Source organism: Euprymna scolopes, chromosome 14, assembly GCF_053919585.1.
Source record: "Euprymna scolopes isolate OS-2025 chromosome 14, ASM5391958v1, whole genome shotgun sequence".
Lineage (NCBI taxonomy): Eukaryota > Metazoa > Mollusca > Cephalopoda > Sepiida > Sepiolidae > Euprymna > Euprymna scolopes.
This window is the reverse complement of record NC_136495.1, coordinates 106893503-106906002: the sequence shown is the minus strand read 5'-3', so window position 1 is coordinate 106906002 and position 12500 is coordinate 106893503. Positions and strand designations below refer to the sequence as shown.

General features: G+C 33.8%; 1 long non-coding RNA gene across 8 annotated transcripts in view; it reads right to left on the bottom strand.

The window, feature by feature from the left end:
* The window catches only part of LOC145293206 (uncharacterized), a 1032236-nt gene that overhangs the window by 541753 nt on the left and 477983 nt on the right, over positions 1 to 12500 (bottom strand). For 4 of the 8 annotated variants that reach the window (XR_013869691.1, XR_013869689.1, XR_013869685.1 and 1 more), the window contains exon 1: positions 3667 to 4120. The exons of 2 other annotated variants lie outside the window; for them this stretch is intronic. This is a non-coding gene — a long non-coding RNA (uncharacterized LOC145293206). Of the gene's footprint in view, positions 1 to 3642; positions 4125 to 12500 lie in introns of those variants that run through there. 2 more of the 8 variants (XR_013869690.1, XR_013869692.1) reach the window with 2 other exon arrangements.

Below are 12500 nucleotides of genomic sequence, written 5' to 3'. Positions count from 1 at the left end.
AGATCAAAAGCCTTTGAAGTCGCTTCGTAAATTCGATAACAACCTTTCCATTAGTTTAGCTTCGGCATTTTTTTTCTTGCTAATTCATGGCTTTACGTTTCAAAAGGTATCTTGGCACTGCCAATTTTGAGCCGGCATATCATGTATCAATTGTAACCCATTTAACACCGTGGATGAATCATTGGGCATTTTTTTATTTTTATTTTACATATTTCACATATATTTCCTTCTTACAAATGGAACTATTGTTTAGCATCCTATTGTAGATGGAAAGTAAATAAATATAGCAAAGTCGATCCATACAAAATTATTTACTTTTTATTGAAAAAATTTAAAATAATAACAAAGAAAACACATGAAGCATGCATGGTCCCACGTGATTGCACAGTGAACGAGGCATAAAATGAAATGATAAAGTTTAGTATTTTCTGCCCCCCCCTTTTCATTTAGCCTCCAAAGTCCCCAGAGGACGTCAAATCCTGGTGAAAATGAACAAACGACGCAGTTTTAGGCCGTAACATATGTAAATTTGAGCTCTGCATTTAGCCTCCAAAGTCCCCAAGGCCTTAGCATATTCAAATTTGGGTTCAGCACCATGCAAAACTGCTAAATAGACATACACAGAAAATTTTGGACTAATATGTTGAATTGAGTTCCAAAAACGGAGTGTTTTTATTAGCCCTAAAAGAGCCCCTGGGACACAGCCAAGAGTCGTTGCGAAGTATAGACAAAAAAAAAAAAATTATATAGAAATCAGTTAGTTACAACTTTTCAGAACGTTTTATAAAAATAGAAATTTTGGACAAATATGGTAAAAGAGTCCCAAAAAGGGAGTGTTTTTATTAGCCCTAAAAGAGCCCCTGGGACACACCCAAGAGTCATTGCGAAGTATAGACAAACAAAATTATATTGAAATCAGTTAGTTACAACTTTTCAGAAAGTTTTATAAAAATCAAAGGCATCACTTTTTTAATATGCACAAAAGTATAAATTTTAGTCATTTTAACCCGAAACGGGGGCAACTGGAGTTTTCCGGGAAAATCTGTTCTGTTACTTTTTTTACTCATATAATGTTTAATGTTAGTTCAAAATTTCAAAAAATTCTAAGGCGTAGTTATTGAGAAAAGTGAAGACAGACGAACGGACGAACGAACGAACGAACAAACAGATGAACGGACGAACGGACAAATGTGAATTAATAGGTCTACCTTCCTTTTGTCGAGGGACCAAAAAGGGTTTCTGAACAATTAGAGTTTAAATACATTCTGGAACGTTCTAGAAGAGTCATTTTGTCTGTAAAGAGAAATTGGATACACCGCTTCATTTCAGCTGGCGCCATGAGCTTTTACGTGTGTGTAAATAGGATAGATATTAAGACGTGTATGTATATTTCCGTACTTATTTAATTAATAAGAGATTTCATGCATTTTAGGACTTGTATGTAGGTGCTTTTGGTGAGCGGCCTATATGCATTTCACTGAGTGTACAATAGTTGGTCGGTGTTTATTTACGTCCTCTGTAAGTGGGGATAGACACAAGGTTAGATAAGGGTTGGAAAAGATAGCATGCTAATATAAGCGAAATATAGCAAACAAAAATGTCCGTTATGTCAATTTATTTCGCCGTTAACTCATCAGAAGACAAAAGAAATTATCAATTTTAAAATAAAATAAAGGCATGTGGGCATGACTACAAAACCCGACGATTCAGAGAGAAGTTATTTACTTTTTCCATTTACGCCATCTTTGCACTTCCAATTTTGTGCTACGAAACATGTGCTGTCAAGAATTGTGAATGTCATTGAACATAAGAAAATAAACTGTAACATGGTCAATCTCTTGAAATTTGGAATATAGACTCTTGTCATTTATATATATATATATATTTATGCATATATATATGCATATATATATATGCATATATATATATATGCATATATATATGCATATATATATGCATATATATATGCATATATATATATATATATATATATATATATATATATATTACACTCTGACAGACGTTAAAAAGCATTTAAAAAATAAATGTTTATATTTCAACAGTATTTCTCGCGGTTAACGGTAGCCGAACGGACTAGGTCATTGCTAATGAAGCCAGAGATGGCTTCTGTTGCCGGGTTCGAATCTATCAACTGATGTTAACCGTGACACCCTGCACTGATGATTATCGAAAGGATGAAACACTAGTGTCTGTAGGTATTTAATAATTATTATAGTAAATAATTATGTCAGCCCCTTAAGAAAATCGTTTCTTATAGTTAAGCACTTTCAGTTGACATAAAAGTCAGTCAATTTAACTCTTATGCCAGACCATCATATAATGATTAGATCACTCTGACAGACGTTAAAAAGCATTTAAACAATAAATGCTTATATTTCAACAGTATTTCTCGCGGTTACCGGCAGCCGAATGGATTAAGTCCTTGCTAATGAAGCCAGAGATGGCTTCTGTTTTCGGTTCGAATTTATTGACTGGTGTTAATCGTGATATCCTGCACAGATAATTCCCGAAAGGATGAAACACTAGCGTCTGTAGGTATTTTATAATGTTTATATATATATATATATATATATATATATATATATATATATATATATATATATATATGCGTCTACATAAAATGTTATGACATACGGTGTTTTATGTATCGATTTTTAGTATTTACTTCAAACATATTCAATAATAATTTTTACACAATTACTTGAATAAAACGTACAAAAGTCAAGTATCATGATTCAGTTGTGCTCGAAAAAGAAATATTTATTTAGAATGCGCCCCTGACTTATAAAATAACCTAAAGTTGATTTTATAGACTGGACATTTCTGCTTGTGCGGTGATAAAACTTCTCAAGTGGACTTGTGATGTTAGGTTGTATAAAAGTGTTAATTTTGGTGAAAATCCAACTTCTTTCTTCATTCGTTTTTTTTTTTCGATTATCAATTTTTGATACTTATCAGACGCATTCCGATACAAAACCAACATAAATATCTTTGTGTTAAATTAAAAAAAAATCCCGGCCCATCTGTTTCCAAGTCCATAGGAAACTCTCTCTCTCTCACACACACATATACACTCACACACGCACACGCACACGCAGTTCCATTTATATAACAGTAGATAGATAGATAGATATATAGATAGATATATATATAGATAGATAGATAGATTCCTGAGATTAAAAGCCAAATCTTTCGAGCAAATAGACTGGTGTTTGAGGTTGTTTTGTTCTCCCCCACCACAAGAACTGTAACACCAGAGTCAGAAAGTGAGAGTGAGAAGTCAGCGCCCCCGACGAGGGGCACTCTTATCTGCAAAATATGCCTGGGCAACACCGTCGTCATTTCCCTGGTAAGAGCGCCTCAGACGATTAGCAATAAACTAACCCCTTCTCAAAAAAAGCCTGGGATGGTGGACCTACTAGAACTGCACAGAACAAAACTCCCACTGTAAAATCAACATGGATCTGATTATTTCAGGAATAGTCTTATCTCTGTTGATTTGGTGGTGGGGGGAGGGGCTAGTATAAAAATGCCTAGCCGAGAGTGACAATTTTTATTAAGCAAAACATTTTTCTTTGCATAACATTTCAGTTAAAAAAAAAAAAATCAAAGTTTACGCACTTATTAATATAAGAAACAACTCACGATTTTCCGACACCTTGCTTAGTTGAAAAGCTGGACAAATTGTACCTCCTTAAAAGTGCAGCTCTCTTGTGTATTGAATTTAATCCACATTGGGTGCCTTGTAGTCATTTAGTCTATCGAAAACATTTTTTTGTCTGGGACAAAGTGTAGTATATGTTTTGCTACGACACTTAATCTTTTCTGTCCTTGGTAAGTAAAGCAGTAATTTATCTCGATTGAGGTAATTTTTTTTATTTTTGTCTAAATACATTTTGCTCATTTTTAGAATACTGTTTTTGCTCTACATTAAAAACCGACATTGACCTCGTGACCTCGCGAGGAGACAAGTAAATAGTGAAAACTAAATAATTTCGCAGAATATATTTTTTCTGTTCGCTCTCCGATATTTGATTCTATTGTGCTCGAATTACAGCACGTACGAAAACCGACCTCTTTAACGTGACCGGATATCTTCACTTGGCGGGCAATCATATCCGGCATTGTTTAACTACATAATATACGCACCCAGTATCTCAAGGCTAAAAGCAAATGAAAATTACTCGCTCATTAAGCCTGGGTGCCCGGCATTGCCCGAATATTTGGAGGTGTGTGTTGAACGAAAAAAAATGTGGTAGTAGGCAGGCAGGCTCGAACCCCTACAACGAAGGAGGAAAATAACGTGAAAAAAAAACGTGATATCTTTGCTGTTGCGCACATCGCCAAACCTAAGTGGTTGAAGGTTTAAATTAAGGTTAGTCAATCGAAAAGAGGGAATGACTTTCGAAAATATCAGCGAAAAAAGCGACCCCTTCCTGTAGAAAAATGGCCAGTTGAGGGTGAAGGAATTAATGTTTTTAGTCAAATCTCCGATATCTGTCATCAGAGAGGTCGCGCTTCAAAGCGATACCAATCTCGTGAAAATCCGTCGCCTCTCTCGAAAGTTTTAGGTAGACATACAAACATACATACGTACACACATTTAAACAGACAGGTGAGATTTACATTATAGAAGATTCTTGTATCAAATATGAGTTAATCAGCATTTGTTTCCTAATGTTTTTTCCCTTTTAAATTTGGTGTTAAATTTTATGCCGGTTTGTAGAAGCGGTATTTTAGACCATTATAATGTATTTTATGCACATTGTAAGTCAAATTCCTAATTTTGCTAGGTTTGTGCTGTTGGGCTCTACTATCAAGTCCTAACGACGTCCGACCCACGTACAGATATTGATCGTATGAGATTATAAGAAAGCAACTTTTGTCTTGGGCTGTGTAAAAAGCAGAGATACGCCATTGAATGCCTGGCAAAAGTTTACTGAGAATGTTGGTTACTATATAAAAAAAAAATAAATGCTGTAGTACAAAAGGTGGCTTGTTTTAATGGTGTCACTACTGTCTTCGTAGCTCTTCAACATTTTGAGTTAAAAAAAGTAGGATACTTTACTTTTGGTACGATCGTCGGAGAGAAAAAAAATCCCCGAGCAGAAGAGCTTTGCATCATTTTATTTCATCTTATGGGGATTGAAATCAAGATATACGGACACTAAACCTTATAATATATAACAAGTTTATGTATATAACAATATCGACAGTGTATATTTAACGAGACTGTTAACTTATAAGTGTTAAACGGTTTGTGATATATGATTCGTCTAGTGTATATTTATATAATATTCACATATCACATTTATGATCATCTTAACCGTTTTATGATCTGTTATTGTTTAGTGTTGTCTATTGTATGTTGATGTGTGTATATATATGTTAACAGTTTATCGACAGGGTTTAAACAAGAGACGAACATAATTGTCAGTGGAGACACCAGACGAAGACACTTTACATCCAATCCTTCTTTGGTGCGTCCTGAAATTAAAAGTGCTTTTCTCTGAGAAGTGAAAACACTAAGGCCGGAATTATATATGGATATTTCATTTATTCCTGCTGGGTTTCCTTTCAGAGTTGGCACGCTTTGTATACGACTACATCTTGCTATGTCGTCTCTTTCTGACTTCCGTGTACATCACTATCCGAAACACCGTTCGTCTTCTAACGCGTTGCGCGTCGAACTAATCTCCCTCGTAACTAAACAGTCGTGTCTCCAAATCTATTTATTTTATTACATTTTCACTACAGATTACCTAACGATCCTTAGCTGTTTTTTTGTCAAGTATCTTTGTTTATTATTATCATTAGTTTAAATCCCATCTATCAGATTAACATTCCTGGTTGACAAAAAAGTTCTTGTGGATTTATATATTTGATTTAAAATGATGTATTTTTAAATATGTTTTCGTTATATTACCTTTACTTTATATATCATTTTTAAGCGCGTTTTTCACTCCATCTATTAGGCCCTGTCGGTGGGGCATTAGAATACACCGACTGCCCCCCCCTGCAGAGGATAAAAGTCCCTCAATGGGGGTCCTGGATATGACCTTAAACTATATCCAGTGGTGAGGCCCCAGCTTGTGGGCTTTGGGGAGTGTGGAGCCACCCTTTAATTACCATTACTCCCAGGTCCACTCTGATCCGGAGTGGTAGTACCTGTTAGGGTCCCAACTATGGGTTGAATAGAAAATGACTTGAAAACAACAAATATATTCTATAAAATAATTTTTCTTCAAAATCTTTGAATTCGGCATTAAATAAACCGAAAAGGGTTGATATGCCGTAAAACAAACAAACAACCAACCAACCACTCCATCTATTAAAATCGTTTTAAAACAATTATATCATCTTTCCAGAACGTTAAATATATAATGGAAAAGATCGAAATTCGCACAATTTGTTAAATTTCAATTCAAGCTAGGCCGAAAAGCTGCTGAAACAGCTCGCGATATCAACGAAGCATTTGGCCAAGGAACCACTACTAAACGTACAGCACAATGATGGTTTACGAAATTTCGTGGTAGCGATAATAATCTTGAAGCCAAATCTCGGTCTATTTGTGGGTCAGCACTGAGTCCTTCATCCAAGTCTTCAGCAAATCCAGGTACACTTTGATGCTGATTTTCAAGCCGACTTTGAAGATGTGAGGTAGCATGATGTAGCCCTCTCTTGTAACCACACCAAAGACCGTGACCGTGGCCGGAAACTTCGTTGAGCTGTGCTCTCAAGCGTTTAATCGTCTGGATTTGCATTTTGAGAGTGCTGGCAATGGTCCTGTTGTCATAACTTAAATCGATACAGAGTATAATTTCTACTGCGGCGCATTTCCAATCTCGTGCCGCGAACGTTGTGTCACCTTTCAGACATGAGAGAAGGCTTCTATCACTCTTGGGCTTTTTACACAACTAGCAAACTAATAAATGGTCTGAAAAAAAAGAAACGGTTTTATCGAACAGAAATGGAATCATGTCGTCTTTTCTAGGACTGCAATTTTATCGTTTTAACCACATGTATATATATATATTATGTATATATATATATATATGTATATATGTATATATATGTATCTATATATGTATGTATATATGTATGTATATATATATGTATATATGTTTGTATATATATATATGTATGTATATATATATGTATGTATGTATATATATATATGTACATATATATATATATGTACATATATATATGTATGTATATATGTGTATGTATATATATGTGCATGCATATATATATATGTATATATATGTGTATGTATGTATATATTTATGTCAGGTCGTGTCATGTGCTACTGGTACCATGTAACCCAGTACTATCTGCCTCGTGGTCGGGTCACCGGCGACTAAACTGGTTCCCCCACCAGACTTGTTTGGTGAGGGGGGAGGCTAGTCTCCCTGAAAGATTAAAAACAAGACGCGAATGAACTCCTTTTCTGGGTCAACGGCCAACTAGCACCGTGTTTATTTATGTGTGTGTATATGTGTATTGGGGTGGAGAGGGCTCCCGTAAGCCGTGGTGAAGGCAACCTTTCTAGGAGAAGCAAATCTCTGATTTAAAAAAACATAAAGCGGAAGACCATTACCCGCATTAAGCTGGTCTGCAGTTTAATTTGTTGCTGGCTATCTTGCTCTTGCTTGTTGCTGGATCTCAACATTTTGAACCGAGAGAGAGACTTAGCTGTCGTACAAAGCTAAGACTCTGTAACATCATATTTGTATAGATACTCCCTTAGGCATTTGGGCTCATGAATTTTAAATGTCTGAGGGAGTGGCACTCGTCTGACAAGACGTTTCAATCATCATGTATGCATATATGTATGTATATATATGTATATGTATAGATATGTGTATATATGTATGTATATATATGTATATATATTTATATATATGTATATATATGTATGTATATATATGTATGTATATATATGTATATGTATGTATATATATATAATATATATATATATTTAATATATATATAATATATATATATATATATACATACATATATATATATTCTAAAATGTGTTCTGCTCCATTACTTGCAGCTATGTTAGTCTGTCTGCAGCATGTCAACAGGTGTTGAATTATTTTATGCCGAAAAATTATTTATTACAACAATTCACTGCATACGATGAATTGAACAGTTTGCTACGTTTCCCAGGAAATGAATAGAAATTATGAATTCATAGTTTCTCACGAAAATTAGTGTATAAATGCTGACGTCGGAGTCTTGAATATTAAAGAGTTACGTAATCGCGACGGTAGTCAAACATTTGAATATGAGAGAAGGATAGAGAAAGAAATTATGAGTAAAAACAAAAAAAGAATGAGAAAGTAAAAGAGTTTAAAACTTCTTGCCTTGGTGGAGGGGAGACTAAAACTTGCTGCTATGGTGTCAAATGATCTGAAATAACAGCAAGTGGAGACTTGATTCCAAATTTTTCCCATATATTATATCTCCCCTTTTTTTGAAATGAGGTACGATTATGAATATTTCCAGTATGACGCTGACGGACCCAACCTCACCATGCTGCATCTGGCCGCGACCGATCGCTTGTTGAAAAAAAAAAAAACGCTGGATTTATACTCGTCCGGCGGACGTAGTTGTAGACACAGTGGCTTTGCAGCGCTGATCGTCGTTTTTCGTTCTTGATTTGTGTTTGTTTTTGTGTCTTTAAAGTGTCGCAGGGAGTCATCTGTTTGAGGTTTATATTTATCTGCCGTATCAAACAGAAGCTGAGAAAGTCGTGAATATTATTCTAGCAAGAATTTTACTATTCAGAATTCCACGGGATAATGATTCACGTCGACGTACTTGTTGAAGGGTCGTGGGCTGTGGTTTTTACGTTTGGAATTGGGATCCTGTTTTGGTGATCGGTTTCCTTTGGTCGAAACAGCGACAAAGGGATGATAATTTAATCCTTGGTAGTCACGATATATATAGTGTCCATAAAGTCTATGATGCACATTAAAAAACATAACCTTATTTGTATTTATGATAGAAATAATCCTAAAAAATATTATATTTCATGTCCCTAATTTTATGTATAGCTATTGGATAATTTTCACGACAAAATTTGCAACAATTTTAGATGAGTAAAAAAATATTTATAAATTAAAAATTTCCTGACAGATTCATCGAAAGAAATGAATCATTTTATTGCGTTCACCAGACTTGACAATATTAATTTTTTATGACAACAATTGTGTGTGCATCGAAACTTTGTTCTTTAAAAGATTTGAAAACTAAAATAACTAATGTGATTCAAGACATTTTTGTAAATCAGTTGGCAAATATTTTCGTTACATTCTAATAAAAGATACTTAAATAAAAATTAATTTTATTAAAACTTTTTGTAATCCTTTTTATGGGTTATTGCAAATACAAACGAGTTATAATTTTTAAAGTTGGACGCGGACTTTAGGATACCGTTTACATATATATATATATATATATATATATATATATATATATATATATATATATATATATATATATATAAACTAGCGTTTCAGCCCGGCGTTGCCCGGGTGTTTGGAGGTGTATGTTGAGCAAAAAAAAAAGGTCAATTTTTTTAAACTTTGGCCCCTATCATCACACCCTTAGCATTTATTGTTTTGGGCTCAAATCAAGTTATCAAGTTAGATGCATGCCAAAGAAACCTATATCTAAAATTTCAAGTGTTTTGACCCAAAATTGACGGAGGAGTTTGGTAGCGTTCTCAAAGGTCAAATCGTTGAACTTTGACTCCTTAACCGCAAAATTTCTGGCCGCAAACCAATCACATCGATTTTCCCAAATCTCAGTACCGTGTATATCAAATTTCGAGTCTGTAGACTTAAAATTAACAGAATTATTGCGAAGGAAATGTACACAGACAGACACACAGACACATTCACTTATATATATATATATATATATATATATATATATATATATGCACACACACACACACACACACACACACATATATATATATATATATCGTTGTATGAGTCATATAAAATACTTTCTAATAAAATTAGCAATGTTCTCGTCGATATCAGAAAAACAAGAGTAAATTTCAAACCCTTTTTACATGTTATTTCTATTGCAAATATATATAAGTTATTACAATAGAAAAATGCGAGCATGAAAAGTAATATGGTTAAGTTAAAACAAAGAAAAGTAAAGGACTAGTTGTTAAAACTGAAAAAAAATGGACAAGATATTCTAGTAAAAATATAATAAATTTATAACTTAAAATACTGCAGCATTAAAATTGATTATCTCTATATAAATAAAATGAACTCATTTTTCCCCTCCGACTTTGACCTTTATAGGAATGCACCTGTATACATTTAGTGCAGCCGTATCATTCACAAACTGAATCACGACATCTGCCGTATGTTATAGGGTTATTACATATCCAGTATCTCGCTGATCAGAGTTTCCTATATTCTGTCTGGTGAGAGTCCACTGTAAAAATCGGTTACATTTAATGGAAGTAGTAAAGTAAACCCTCTCTAACAAATTCCACCTACCACCGCCACTCACTTACACCGTTCCATACCGTTCACAGGAGACATTTAAAACCGACCACCGGTTAGAATTTATCTAAAAACTGGACTTGACTTACGCTGAAACGAATCACGTTTACTTTGCCATTGGTTAGCATAAAACATAAACACAATTTATAAAAAATTTATTATAATAAAATTAGATTCAAACAGAACACAATCCGTTACCTGGAATTGAATTCAGGAGACATTTAAAACCGACCACCGGTTAGAATTTATCTAAAAACTGGACTGGACTACGCTGAAACGAACCACGCTTACTTTGCCATTGGTTAGCATAAAACATAAACACAATTTATAAAACATTTATTATAATAAAATTAGATTCAAACAGAACACAATCCGTTACCTGGAATTGAATTCAGGAGACATTTAAAACCGACCACCGGTTAGAATTTATCTAAAAACTGGACTGGACTACGCTGAAACGAACCACGCTTACTTTGCCATTGGTTAGGATAAAACATAAACACAATTTATAAAGCATTTATTATAATAAAATTAGATTAAAACAGAACACAATCCGTTACCTGGAATTAAATTCACATTTACATTACTTCGATTTCGTTATAACCCGCGTGGTTAGAGTTTAATGAAAACCTGAATTGACATTTACGTGAAACGCACCAAACTTACTTTCACAAACACAACTTCCGTTTTGCTCTTTCCTTGCGTGCTTTTTTTCTTTCTTTCTTTTTTTCTTTGTTTATTACCTTTCGTTGTCTTTTGCTTTATGGGTGATGGTGGTGGGGGTACTTCCCTATTTTTCTCTTTCTTTCCATAAACATAAACACAAACTAAACGCTATACTGCGATTTACGCTACGGCATGTTTAACATCGTCACATTTTCATTTTTTTTGGTTGTGCTTTCCTATGTTTTCAGTCTACACGATATTTCACTTTCGTAAAGCTATTTCTTACCAAACTTCCTTCATAATCTTTCCTTTCGGTCTTTCCTTCTTTCTTTCTTTTCTCTCCATTTTCTGCTCTTTCCATTGTTAAAACGCAACGAAACGAAGCAACCTGATATTCCAGGTTTTACTTACACTCTATCACTCTACGACTCTTACTTGTGTATCCAACTCTATTTGTGCCACGTTCCTTTACTTTTTCACACGATAATACGACTTCTTTTTCTTTTATTTTTTACTTTTATTATATGATAAAAATATACGATTGAAAATACTTTCAAACATAAAGTAAACTGATTCATGTAAGTAAAAAAAAGTACCATTCTTAAATCTCACTATAAAATTGTCCAAAAAGAAATATATAACAAATCAATGTTATCAAAGGCAAGATAAGTTACTTTTCTACTAAACGGGATATATTTTTCGTGTTTTTATTCAATGTAACATGTTTATTCAGCTCGAAAACCATACAGTGTTTACCGATGTATTTGAACATTCAAGATGACATCTGATTCTCTCTTTAACACGGTAAGTGTGGGAAAAGATGTTATAAATAAAAAACCGGAGAATACACTGTTAAAAACTCGCTCAATATATGTTACCGTGACATAGGTTGACATATATTCGGCGGGTTTTTAATAGTATTTTGTATAGTTTTTTATTTATAACACCTTTTTCCATACTTACGGTGTTAAAGAGGGTGTGAGACGCCATCTTGAATTTTCGAATACATCGGTAAACACTGTATGGTTGTCGAGCTGAATAAATATGTTACATTGAATAAAAACACGAAAAATATATATATCCAGTTTGGCAGAAAAGTAACTTATCTTGGCTTTGATAACATTTATTTGTTATATATTTGTTTGTTTTTTTTGACAACTTTTTCGAATCTATGTGTACAGTAATACAAACACCCATTTTGTGTTTTATATACATAAAATACAATTGTTGAATGTTACTGTTTTGATTATATTCGTTGGGGGG